This window comes from Zootoca vivipara, chromosome 3 (assembly GCF_963506605.1).
Source record: "Zootoca vivipara chromosome 3, rZooViv1.1, whole genome shotgun sequence".
NCBI classification, from domain to species: Eukaryota; Metazoa; Chordata; class Lepidosauria; order Squamata; family Lacertidae; genus Zootoca; species Zootoca vivipara.
This window is the reverse complement of record NC_083278.1, coordinates 46,839,138-46,853,154: the sequence shown is the minus strand read 5'-3', so window position 1 is coordinate 46,853,154 and position 14,017 is coordinate 46,839,138.

Below are 14,017 nucleotides of genomic sequence, written 5' to 3'. Positions count from 1 at the left end.
AAGCCTTAGAGAATCCGGGGGTGCCAAATTCAATGCTGCAAACCTGGTAAGCAAGTCACTAAATTAGCTTTAAGCTTAACGGACGCCCAGCAGCTTCCTCCTACCTACGGCCTTACTCAACAGTCCAAAGATGGCTAAATCAATGAAAGATTTGTCTGCTCAGCTAGCAACTTTCCAGGACTTAATGCTTACCTCCCAAAACAACATTAGAGACGATATTAAGTCGGTGAAGGAGGATGTCCTACAGATAGCAGTCGAAATTAAGGGGGTGAAGCAATTAGCAATTCAAGCTAAAGAGCTAGCCCAGGAAAATGAAAAAAAAGTAACTACTCTAACCAGACAGGTGGCAGAATTGTCAGATCGCCAGAGAAGAGCTAATATGATTCTTTGTGGAATCCCAGAGGAAATACTGGCTAAAGAATTAGAAGAAACATTGAGAACCTGGTTAGGCACCCAAGGAGTTAGTTTGAAGCCAGAAGATGTGGAACGAGCTCATCGTTTGCGAGGGCCCAAGGGGAGAAAATCCCCCAGGGATGTAATAATCAAATTTTCAAGAGAGAAGTTGCAACAACAGGCCTTCCAGACCTTGAAGAAAATTAAAGAGTTGAGTTTCCAAGGAAAAAGAGTATGGGTGAAGCGAGACTTCTGCCAGGCTACTTTAAGGCAAAAAAACCAAATGAAACCTTATGCACAAAAACTGCATAATAACAATATAAAGTTTTCCTGGGTATACCCTGCCTCTATACTTATTTTTAAAGATGGAAAGAGGCTTATCGCTAAGAACCCAACAGAGGCTGGGGCTTTGCTGACTCAGCTGGGAATCGAAGTGGATGAGTTGCTGATCCAGGAAATGGAGGAGGAGATGGAAGATGTCGACCCAGGAGAAGGACCCTCAGGAGAAGCTCCAACACGACCAGAGAAAAGACCAAGAACACACCCGCAGGATGATACACCCTAAAGGAAAGTAAAAAGGCCATTTAACTAAGTGTATCATTGAAACGTTATGGTTAAGGGGAGGGAGGGGATGTGTGCATTCTCGGAAGTGGAGAGAGGGGAAATAATGACTAAATATGGAATAGGAGAGGCTTATCGGTTTGCAATACAAGAACTATATAAAGATGGAACAGCAGTGGTAAGAGTCAATGGAGAACATTCCCAACCCTTTCCAATACGCAGAGGTGTTCGGCAGGGGTGCCCTCTCTCGCCATTCCTATTTATAATGGCTATAGAACAACTAGCGGAAAGAATAAGAAACTGTGGAAGGATAGAGGGCTATAAGATCGGGAAAGAGGAGATGAAAATTAACTTGTTTGCAGATGATATTATTGTAATCATAACAAATCCCAAGGAAGGGATAAAAGAAATAAAGATAATATTAGAAGATTTCGAGGAATACTCCGGATTAGGGGCAAATATAACAAAATCAGAAATAATGTACTTTAATGTAAACCTACCGAAAAAAAAAGAAATAAATAGCATAACAGGTATGGGCCTGGGTTCTAAAAGAATAAAATACCTGGGTATTGAACTCTATAGGAATATTAACAAGACCGCAGAATTCAACTATAAGAAGACATGGAATAAAATACTAAAGGATATGAAAAGATGGAGAAACAAAACTTTAAGCATTACAGCTAGAGTCAAGGCTACCAAAATGTTCTGGGTCCCCAAGCTAAGTTATCTTTTCCAAGCCATCCCACTAGAGATAAAAAAACAGCAATTGGAACAATGGAATGGTGAGATAAGACAATGGATATTCGGAAGTAAAAAATCAAGGACACAAAAGAGGTTTGTGTATAACCACAAATCAGAATTAGGGTGGGGCCTCCCCAACATTTATAATTACTATGAAGCCGTCCAATTAAAAACTTTACTAGAAATTGGAGCAAAAAATAAACAAAAGTGGATCAGATTTGAGGACGAGGCCAACAATGGTGCAGGAAGATTTGGAATCTTCACAAATAATGTTAAGGAAGATCTGAAATCTACAATAGGACCCAGGAAATTGGCATTAGGCATATGGAAGAGATGGCAACCTATATGGTTAAAAAGGATCTCCCTGTGGGCACCCTTAGAAAGCATATACGAGGCAATAGACGACCCCAAATGGTGGAAAATTCTTAGTGCTAAGGGATATCACATAGTCCAAGATATGTATAGAGGAGAGTCCTTAAAGTCATTGCAGGAAGTAACAGAGAACATAGGTAACCAATACTGGCTAAAAATTGGAGGGCTATATAATAAAATTCTTAAAGCTCAAGAGATAGGAAATATGAGATTAGAAGAGCCAATAGAGGAACTATATAAACAAATGGAAAAAGCTAAACAAGGAATGATAGGTAAAATCTATAAGAGGATGATTACAAATAAAGAACTGACAACCCAACTTATTCAAAAGATGTGGAGTAAAGAAGAACAAATTAGCGAATCAAAGGTCGAAAGGATAATGAAAGGAATAGATGAGATTAAAGTAAGCAAATTTAGGGAGCTCGAACTAAAATTCTTTCTAAAATGGTATAGAACTCCGGCCCAGCTAGCTAATATGATACCAGGATTGAACCCTAACTGCTGGCACTGTGAACAAGCCAAGGGATGGTTCTCCCATATGTATTGGGAATGCCCAGAGGTAGGGGGATTTTGGAATAAAATCCTTAAGGTTATTAATGAAGTTTTTAAAGTGAAGCTACCTATAGACTTCAATCTTATGACAATGGGTATACTAGGAAACACGGCCATAGAGAAAGGTGACCAGCATACCTTCAAAGCAATGATACTAGCAGGAAAGGCAACAATAGCTCTAGGTTGGAAAGATAGAGAAAAATGGACAGTAGAGGTCTGGACTAATTATCTGTTTGAATTTATTCAGTCAGACATCGTGGCAGTAACGTCACAGGATATGACATGGAAGGCCAAGTCTACTGCGATAAGGACCAGATGGAATCCCTATCTTCAATGGATAACAACTACTGGACCAGAAGACATTCAGTGGAAATTAAAGACATTGTGCCCGTGGCTGAGGACAACTGTTTGAACCCTTCCAATGGATTATGGGTGAGGGAGGGGGTGGGAAGGGAAAGAAAAAATGGTACGGGAAATTAAACATTGGAAGGAGAGAATATAATGTATGTAAAAATTCTCGTACTTCAATAAAAAATCTTTAAAAAAAAAAAAAATCTCCAAAGGTTTTCCTTTCCTTTCTTTCAAAACATATTGAGGCTCCATGATGAGGCTCATACATAACACGTTTTACTTTCTAATATAAATTCTTGACTGATTGATAACACAATATGCCAGACTAATTACATGTGAAGTCAATTCTGCAGTTTTCAGATTTAGTTAATTCATTCTCTTTAGGTCCTCCTCTGATTCACTTGAAATACCGTGGAGATATTTTTACCTCAAAATATATCTTGTAAATATAGATAACAGATGTGTTTTACAGAAAATATTGGGTTTTGAAGACTTCAGGCTTGATGTGAAAGCAGTGTCAAGGAGATAGTGAGCTATTATTCTTTTTGACTCTTAGAAGAATTATCTATCAAACTAATCAAGTACTTAGATCTGATTTATTTTTCCAATTTAATTTCCAAATGAATAAATTGACCCAGTCCACAGTTTCAATCAGCCAATAGTGTTTTAAGTTGTGCATACCACATTTGTAAAAGACAGTATGACAGTAGCTGACTCGAACTGTTTGTTAGGGTATCCTAAATGAAATTAAGCACAATCTCACTCCCATCTAATGACCCACCTTTCATGATTTATTGGCTAAGCAAAGTGAGGCCTTGAGGTTAAATTGATCATCCAACATTCCTTTTCATAAATTTCTTTGTCATGTGATAACTCTTGTTGAACACTGAGATAGTGGAATATGCTATGGTGCATAAGTCTACACTTTCAGTTAGAATATCCCGGTCCAAAGTCAGCACTGGACTTACTGGGGCATTTGCAGACCCTCCAAGTGTCCCTGTTTTCCAGGGACAGTCCTGGATTTACAGAAGCTGTAAATCCCTGGAAAACAGGGACAGTCCTGGATTTACAGAAGCTGTCCTGGTTTCTGATTTGATCCTGGAATGTCCTGCTTTTCCTTAAGACCTCCCTATTTTCATTGGAGAAATATTGGAGGTTAGGGAACAGGAAATGTGTACATATACAGTCTCCTTCCAAGTATGAAGCTCTGTGCATTGGAACACAGGGAGCTGCCTTGTTTTGAGTCAGAACATTGGCCTATCTAGTTCAGTATTGTCTACACTGATTGGCAGTGATTTTCTCTGGTGTTTCAGGCTGGGTTCTCCTCCCGTCCTTTATGGAGATGCCATGGACTGAACTTGAGACTTTCTGCACGTAAAGCAGATGCAGGGCCGTCTTTAGCACATTGGGCGCCCTGGTGCAGGGATCCCTTGGGCACCCCCTACGCCCACTCTTTTTTTAAAAAAAAACTCTGCACCTCCAGCTCTTCCCATCCATTTTTTTAAAGGAAAGCTCTTACCTTCCCTGGAGGAGCGCGCCGTCTCCCCCGAGCCGGAAGGCCTTGGGGCGACGCCTCGGCTGAGCCGAGAGCCACAGGGCCGGGAAGGGAGAGTGCGGCCTGCAGAGAGGCCCGGTGTCCCGGCCCCGCAGAGCCAGCAGGGCAGCGGGGAGAGTCCTAGACTGTGGGAAGGCATCCGAGCCTTCCCACCAACAGGAATGCCAATGAAACGCAGGACCGGAGTGAGGGATGACCCTGGCACTGCAGAACGGAACAGGGTCCTAGTGCCCCTGCTCCGCTCGCTTACCTCCCTGAGCGGAGATCCTGAGCGGCGTGGCTGGCAGAGGAAAAAGGGAGGCCGCCGCGCAGCTCCTCCACTTGCTAGGGCGCCCCTGAGCGCCCCGCGCCACTGGAGTCAATGTGCGAGCCGGCCCTGAGCAGACGCTCGACCACTGAGCTACAGCCCTATTTTAGAAATAGTATCAGGGGCTCTAACATCCATTCTGTGTGCTGCTGTGTTCTCAGTGTTGAGGTAAAACTGGCCTGCATGAGACAGCCCACATGACTGAATGTTCCTCTGTACAAAAAGAGAATCTGCTCACGGAAAAGTAATTTTCAAGAACACAGACAGGTTAGAACACTTCTTCCTTAATATAACTTTTTACATGCAGGGATTGTTTTGTATGGCTGTTCATTCTTGTGAGCCTCTAACTACAGTCTGATGGGACTGCAGACACAGTTTTGCCACCACACTGAGAACTAGGCAAAAGAAATAACATTTCCTGATAGAGTTTTCCTGCATTCCTTTGATATTCTGATTGAATTTTGGAGGCTGGAATGTAGAAAACCAATCTGTTTCCTCTTAAATGAAGGATAGGGAATGAGAGAGGCCAAACAAAGGAGTACTAGAGCTGGTCAAAACTAGTAATATTCACAGACAATAAAAGTTTTTAGATGCTCATCATTGTTCAAACTAGTTTGAAAAACCATTTAGAAAACATTCACTAAATCTTGTCTGCAGAATGTCACCCAGAAATTTATTTGCTGAGACTAAGGAGGAGGATGCTGGCAGCCAGAGCCACCCTCTGAATGGGTTATAACTAGGAAGGCCGACAGGTGGGGGCTAGGTGATGTCATGCCTGGCACTGAACTAGTACCCAGCATTGAGTACTCGGAGGATGAACCAGACACCCCACAGCTTGAGGACCATGAGAAACAAGCAGGGCCTCCTGAATCCAATGCTCAGTATCTCCTTGAGGGGCCTTCCTTGTTTATAACCAATGAAGAAACCCTGGAACAATCAGAGAAGGAGGAGGAGCTGCCTGCATGTCCTTTGAAGTGCTGATGCCAAAAACCTCAGGTCTCAGCCAAAGAGCAATGACACAGTATGCGTCAATAAGCCTAGAGTCATTGGTCTACTTGTGAGCATTCGACAAACACACAAGATGTAACCAGCTGTGCATTCACATAAACAATACTCTTCTATATATTCTTATCACAATATAAAATGTTTATCTTGCACATAAACAACACATAAAGTGCAATAATATAGACGGAAGTCCCAATAGATCAGTTCATTCATAAAGACCACATATCTGCTAGTTTCTGTTCCACATACGGTATGTTCATAAAGTCCAAGTTGGAGCCTACTATAGTTCCACAAAGTTGGCAATTATTATTGCACTTGTGCAATATGTTTATATGCAAGATAAACATTTGATATTGTGATAAGAATTTATAGAATATATAAGAATATATAGAAGAGTATTGTTTATGTGAATGCACAGCCAGTTACGTCTTGTGTGTTTGTTGAACGTATTTCACGTAACGCAAGGCTTGATGTTGTTTTGCTACTTGTGAGCAAGCAGTCCCTGATACTCCTTCACCAATGTTGTTATGGTGTAGTTTAGGAGACCAAAGTATATAAGGGTCAAGTATATAAGGGTCAAGACTCCTGAACCTTCCAGTTGCTGGAAAACAACACAAGTTTCTGGTGCTTGACTTGTTTGGACCATGCTGCATCAGCAGCCCTGCTGAGATTGGTGAGCCAATTCCTCATTTTCTCTAATCTACCAGCCTCCAGTGTTAAAAATGCTCTTGTCACCTAGCAGTCAGAGATCTCTGTGTAGACTCTGGCTGGCGAAGAACTGATGAGAGCCCTCTCACCCTTCCTGTGGAATTATTGAGGGGCTGGAGATGAGATATATAGATGGGTGTGCGTAACAAGTCTAAGACGTGGCAATCCTCCTGAGACTCAGACAGACTTCTGAAGCTTTGTGGAAATTGGGCCCCATGCTGTGATGCTCCTGATGATTTGCCTGGCAATATCCATCAAAATGATGGTTTGTACAACAAACTGCTGTGGAGAAGCAGCAGAGAAAACTTTGATTCAGTTATTCACACTGAAATTGTGTGACTGGCACTGCAAAGCTCATCATCTGTCCAGCAGATGTGCACATGTATCCAGTCCAAAACAGGGGATCATGGAAGTGTTGCCCAAGGGTCTTCTGTGGTACTGTTGGAAGTGGGGAAGGGTCAAGGCTTCATAAATATGGCTAAGCATCACTGGCCTGTTTGTGTCACTTAGGTTTAACATCCTTGGAGTTTGGAGTGTTTGGCACCCATGGAGGCAGAATTTAAATAGGAGCAGGCTGTTAGCCTTTGTCAAGCCTGACATTAGCTTGAAACACCCACCCACTCACCAAAACAAATGTGGCCATTTGCAATTTGTTGACACTTGAGAAATGTGTTGCTATGTGTTGGTATATAAATGTGATTATTCTAGTAGAAAGCCAGACAATGGTTATTTATAGACTCTCCTTTGCTTTGATAGACAAGTTGTTCCTTCAGCTCTTTGGTATAAAAGAGAGAATGCAATTGTTTGGAATCCTAACTACACATTTCCTAGGTAATATTTTGTTTATTTACGTGAATGATATGGCATTTTAGCTTTCTGAAAAATGTCCACCACTATCATTTGTTCTGGATTATGCCGTCTTCATGGTAGATGCAGCATTAAAAATTATTTTTTCAGCTTTGCTACAGGATGTGTAAAGAAGTAGGCTCTCTACTTGATGGTGTTGGCATCCATCATTAGCTAAAGCCCTGTGTTAACAGGACTTTCTGGATGAGACATCCCTCTGAAATGTTGTGCTGTCCCATTCTTCCCTACTCTCCAAGAAAAACTGTGTCCAGATTGCTCCTCAGGAAATCTGACAGACAGCCCAACAGCCCGTTGAGAAATTAATCTCGAAATAAACTTTTGTTAGCTGTCACTTATTTCTTTGCTACATGTAGTGGCAATCTCATACTTGACAAGGACCCTTAATCAGTGCTATTTTCAGGGGTGCAGCCTTTATTTTATCCCTTGAACAGTTGCCCCAATGCATACTGTCATCGTGAGCAGGAGCTGCTCTGAAGGCACGCACCAGTACTTTGACATCTGTCTCAATAGCCTATGAAGTTCCAAAGCAGACTTGAATCTTCAGGTCTAGCTCAATTCACTTTAGACCACTTTGGGGGAATTCCGCTTTGATTCAGAGGTGTTCCAAATATCCTTGAAACAGCCTAATTTGGTTTGGTGTTTTGGGCTTCATCCAAAGCCAAAGCACACTTCTATTTTTCATGAGGCTACAAGATCATCAGAATGGAAGAAAGAAATAGTGCACAATCTCATCACATCTCTCTGCCCTTGGAGGGCTCTCACTTTAGCAATCCATTTACAAGGGTTCCCCCCCCTCCCTGACTTTCCCCATGAAAACCTGCTCTTTAAAGCTGAATCAGAACAAATGTTAATTCGGGTTTTCTTCAGATTGACATTTGCTCCAATTGAACTTTAAAGAGCTGGTTTTCATGGGGGAAACTCTGGAGTGAAAAAGAGAAGCAAGGGGTGGCGGCCTTTGGACAGTGCTTTAAATCATGGACTATTGCTGGAAAAAAGCAGAGGAAAGATAAGTGGAAGGTGATGAAACTACTTTCGTGAACCACCAATCACAGATGCCAAAACAACATATTCAGAAATATGAACAAGCGGGCAACAAAATATTGTAGCATGGAGTGCTCTTGCTAAGGATTCCTCATCCAGAATACCCTCTCAACAGTCAACCACAATTCTACAACCAGTCCTTGTTGTGCAGATTCTTTCCTCTTTTGTGTGTGTGTGAATTTTTTTTTTTGCACTTCTACTAACCTTGGATATCCCTTAAACCTCTCTCTTGCATGTAGACGGTGCCATTCTGCTTTATATAAGAGGCAGCACTCAGGAAATGAGTTTGCTCTCAGTGCTTATGTGGAACTATATGTAGAACGGTTCCATGTCAGAATGCAACTGCTTTCCCCAAAGGCCATCTCCTTGCTTAGACTACCAAGATGAGGTGACATAGTGCAGTCTTCTCCCTAGCTTCCTGTGCACTAGAAGTTGCATGTGAGGGATTATAAGCAATGTTCCACTCATAGTCTGAAGTGATACAGTCCTGGGAACACTGTCCCAAGAATCATTCCAGCTCTGATCTAGAAAACAAGCACTAAAATAATCTTCATTGACAACAATGTATCCATATTTATCCAGTCTATTATCGAATCAAATACTGTCTCTCGAGGCAGATGGATGCCAACAATCAATCATCAGCTATATTATGATCAGATCCTTTCACATGCACAGACTTCAATTGACATATCAATTCTTTTGCAACAAAGCCCTTTTGCTCTTCAGAACCATCAGTTTACTGAATTATAGTGTCTGTTGAAGAGACTCACAAATAACAATATTCCATTGTTAACCTAATTTTAATGACGAGAGGGAATGAAGTTTTGGGATACATAAAAGTGACAGACTTTGGACTAAACCAGACTTTGCATGTAACATGAAGGGTTTTGTTTATTTATTTTGTAAGCATCTGAGGAGGGGGCTTCCACTTCAGCGGTCCTCCTCTCATGGTGCTTTTTGCATCAAGAAAAAATCCCCCATTGATGGCAAAATCAATTCACTTTATTAAGAAATCTATTTTGACCTAGTGTAGCCAAAGACTCAGGTGGAACACAGAGGAAAGTAGGTTCCATATGAGGGAAAATGTTGTTAAGAGAGCTCTAGACCAGGCATCCCCAAACTGCGGCCCTCCAGATGTTTTGGCCTACAACTCCCATGATCCCTAGCTAACAGGACCAATGTTTGGGGAAGATGGGAATTGTAGTCCAAAACATCTGGAGGGCCGAAGTTTGGGGATGCCTGCTCTAGACTATCCTGCACCACCAGTGTCTCAAAGCACATGACACAGACTAGCTGCCTTCCAGAGTCTACTGTCTTAGCGTCTTCAGATTTTGTGCAAAGTCAATGATGCTCTTTTTTTAGAAAAGGATTTTCCTAAATCCTAACCAGGTATTTTCAGAATTGTTGGTTGTATATTGGTTGAGATGATTTCATGAATTTGAACTCCTTAGCTTCTAAACTTATACTGTTGGTGAATACTCAGCAGAAAACAGTAGGAACAAAACAGTGTACTAAAACAGTGGTCTGTATTTGTCATCTCAGTACAAAATAAGCTGAAGTAATAAATCACTTCTGAATATGGTGCACTTTTCTCACTAGAGTCCCCAAAGATTACAGTTCAAAGTAAAGAGTAATATTCTGCCCACAGACAGCATTTCAAGGACAGAGAACTAAACTCAGTAAAGCTGGAATGTTAAGGTCAAAATGTGCAATGAAATATAGATGAAAAACCTTTGTCACAATAAGTTTAAATATTAATATCGACTTCCTGTCAATGCAACATTTGTGTTGACATTTTACAGAGTTACAAAATATGCGATATTTCCACATTCTTATGGATATCTCTGGAGAAAAAGGTATCAAGAGGTATCTCCAGATATCTCACGAGAAAGGAGTACTCTCTGTTTGGCATAGTATTCAATCTTAATGTTTTCACATTTTATTGTCTACAATAGAAACTCACCTGTCTTACTTACCTTATATTCACATAAACTGCATCTAACTTCGGGTTTTTGAAATCTGAGAGGGCATGCACTGATTACATCTTTGTAATCTGGAGCAGTAGTGGAGGAAGTCTGGAACAATTTAAGAATCATATCGATTCCATTTATCAAGCTATAAAATGTACATGCAATAGCACCATTGAAAATCGGGCACTGCTTTTCCAGGTGTTCTCATCATTAAACAAATCAAGATAGCAATGGATTATCTACATATGTTTACATTTACTTAAATTGGAACATTTCTGCCATTCAAATCATGTCAAGAAAAATATTTCATGCAATTTGGGCATCAGTTAAACGTATCTGCAACAGTAATTCAACCACTCTTCTCTGCATGTTGTTGTTGTTTAGTCATTGAGTCATGTCCGACTCTTCGTGACCCCATGGACCAGAGCATGCCAGGCACTCCTGTCTTCCACTGCCTCCTGCAGTTTGGTCAAACTCATGTTCGTAGCTTCGAGAACACTGTCCAACCATCTCGTCCTCTGTTGTACAAATGTCTTTTTGCCACTGAGTGACATCTACTGGAAAGCTATTCTATTCAGAGAAAACTTCTCCCAAAGATAAGGAAGATGCCCTCAAAGAACATCATATCCTGTTTATACTAAATACTCATCTACTATCTTTCAAAATTCACTTTATAATTGTGGTTAAATATCCCTTCATAGCCAATTTATACCATTTGGCCTCCTTTCATTGCTTCCTATCAGCTTCCAGACCTCTGCACATTTCTGCTGAGAGCTGAAGTAAAACTACCTTTCATCAGTCCTGGATCATATTGTTATGAATTCTTTAGTTGTACCACCTGTACTTATCTTAATGAAACTGTCAGCATCGAGCACCGAATGACTGGCAGACCATATTATATTATAAGAGAATATCATCTGCAAGTCCAGAAATGTTATATCTGTTTTTGAACACAAACACTCTGGATGTTACTTGCTGTATCTTGAGAAAACTACTGCAGACCATTGTCGACATTTCTGAAACCACAGGTCAACCTTTGCAACAGAAAGCTTTTTAAAAGCTGCAGCAAGACATTTTAATTTAGATAACTATGACCTTACAGACTTAGAAATATTTGCAATAGGGAAATCATTTGATCCTGCGGCACTAGAATTGAGAGGGAACTTTTGACCTGCTTCCATACTAGAGCCCATTAGTGCCGCTGAGGCATTCGTTTCCCACAATACACTGGAAGCAGAATTGTAACTGTGGTTCCACAGGACACATAATACAAACACCTTATTATCCAACAATGCCCTTCTCATGATCATGATCCTTCAATATAGTTTGATCAGAATAATGTTCTGTTGAGCAAAGATACCACCGAAAGTTAATTAAAAACTTCCTGCTTGAAATGGTGCCATTCAGAAGGTAGAAGTCTTTCTTCTCTTCTTTTCATCAGTTTCATATTTGCCAGTTTGCACCTCCTGTAGATGAGGAGTAAGTGAGATCTAAGTTAAATTGACTAATTTTATAATGAATGGTCCAGAATGATGGTAATTCCGAAGACCATATGTTCCTGAACTTTCTCCACCAGTTCTCTTTGCCAGATTTTATGTAGGAGAAATGGATTGTGCTTACTGATGAAAGGCGTTCAGTGCAAGAGCCATTTCACAGGGATCGCTGAATGACAGGAAGAACAACCTTCTTTACTTACAGAAAAATTTGCTCTAATGAAACTCTACTTAGAATCATTTGGCTGTTGAATATATAATATCTGAGTACTTCCAAAAGGCAAATGAAGAAACAGAGGGTTTGTGTGTGTGTTTTCTAAACAGAGCAGTGCACAAATGGCTTCAGCAATGGTAGAACAACAACCTTCCTTCCTTCCTTCCTTCCTTCCTTCCTTCCTTCCTTCCTTCCTTCCTTCCTTCCTTCCTTCCTTTCTCAGCAATTGCATTGGCAGCCTGCCCACTATTTTGCATCCTCCACAATGCTCTGGGTCTAGCAATATTCTAGGACATAGTTTGGGCTCAGGGAGAAATGACAACTGCCACAAAAGAATGCTGGAGACTACTGAAAGAAAATCCAGCGAAGTGCCTTTCATTTTCTAGGGTCTCTCTTGGCAGTCATTTGGGCAGAGCCATCCACACCCCTAACCCACTATGCAGGAGAGCATTTGGATGGAGCAGAGTTATTCCTCTGCCAGCTTCCATTGGCAGAGAAACCCTGCCAGTGAGCTATTCCTGCCAGCAGTAGCAAGCAGAAATCTGACCACATTGATCCATGGTTACTTTTATTGTATATCACTGCATATAGATGTACCAGAATGGCATGTTTTGAATAAAAAGATTTTAACAAATAAATTGGTGTTTTGGGAGCAAGACCAAGTCAACCCAAGATCTGCTTGATCTTGAGCTGACTTTGTTGTCATCATGTGATGAAAATGGGCCTGATCCAAGCCTCTTTGCTACACCTGTCTAGGGGCTGGCACAATGAAGAGACTTTTTTTCCTACCCCACCTACCACCTTGGCCCTTGCTTACTTGTAGCTTTATCTAGTGCTGCCTAAATATACCAGGTTAAATTCAGTCACCATTATATAAAGCATGGCATGTTTACTTGAAGTAAATCTTGAGAATGCCCCTAGTTATCCAGGTAGTCCAGTGAATGATTCATTAATTGCCAAACTAGCAAAGATGCTCCGACTTCTTCTTGCCTTATCTAATTTAAATCTAAAAATGTTTGAAATGTTTGAAAGTAATCCAACACGTGTTCACACTTTTGACAAAATGGAGCAAAATGTGTTTGTACATGTGTGAAAAGAAAAATTGCAAATGTGCCGTTAACCCCAAAATAAATCAAACCATTTCCTTGAAGGCAAACATTTCAAGCAATCCATATTTTGTTACAGTTCAGCCTGATTTTTTTTAAAAAAAGAAAACTGAACTTTCTCTGTTTTCACTCAGACAATGAATAGGATACAAGACACAAACATCAAATTAAAATAAAAAATATTAGGCTGGAGTTAGCATCTAGGTTACTACCTAGTGTAAAGCAATATTGATTATATATCAATTTAATGCAAATCTATTTCTCGCAGCACTCCCTGAAAGTAGTAGAATTAGCACACCACAACAAAGTCCTCTTCCTGGTGTGCTAATTTCAACCAGCAGGAATATTTTATAGTGGAATACCATTCAAAAATAGGACACACAACTATAATGTGAAGTGATACATCCAAAAATTCTACCTGGTCACGGGAAATTCATGGTAAAAAAAAAATGTATAGAAAGACTCTAACACTTTGGTGACAGGGTAGTATACAACCAGTTCATGGGCAAATTCTGGAAGTTGAGAATGTTTAGATATTGTAATGGTTTCTCACTAACTTGATAGTTCTTTCCATAAAACCTTGAAGATCAAATCATAAAGTTGTGCCTTGAAGCACATATTGAGACTCATGTTTCCTTTGGGGAGAGCAATGTTCTGCTGCTTGAATTGGCTAAGGAATACAGTAACCAGTTAAGGCAGGCATTTTTATATCTACTCTATTGAAGGTTTATAGAGGTTTTTGTGTGTGCCCATGACTCATTCTGCAGTAAAATCTAGCACT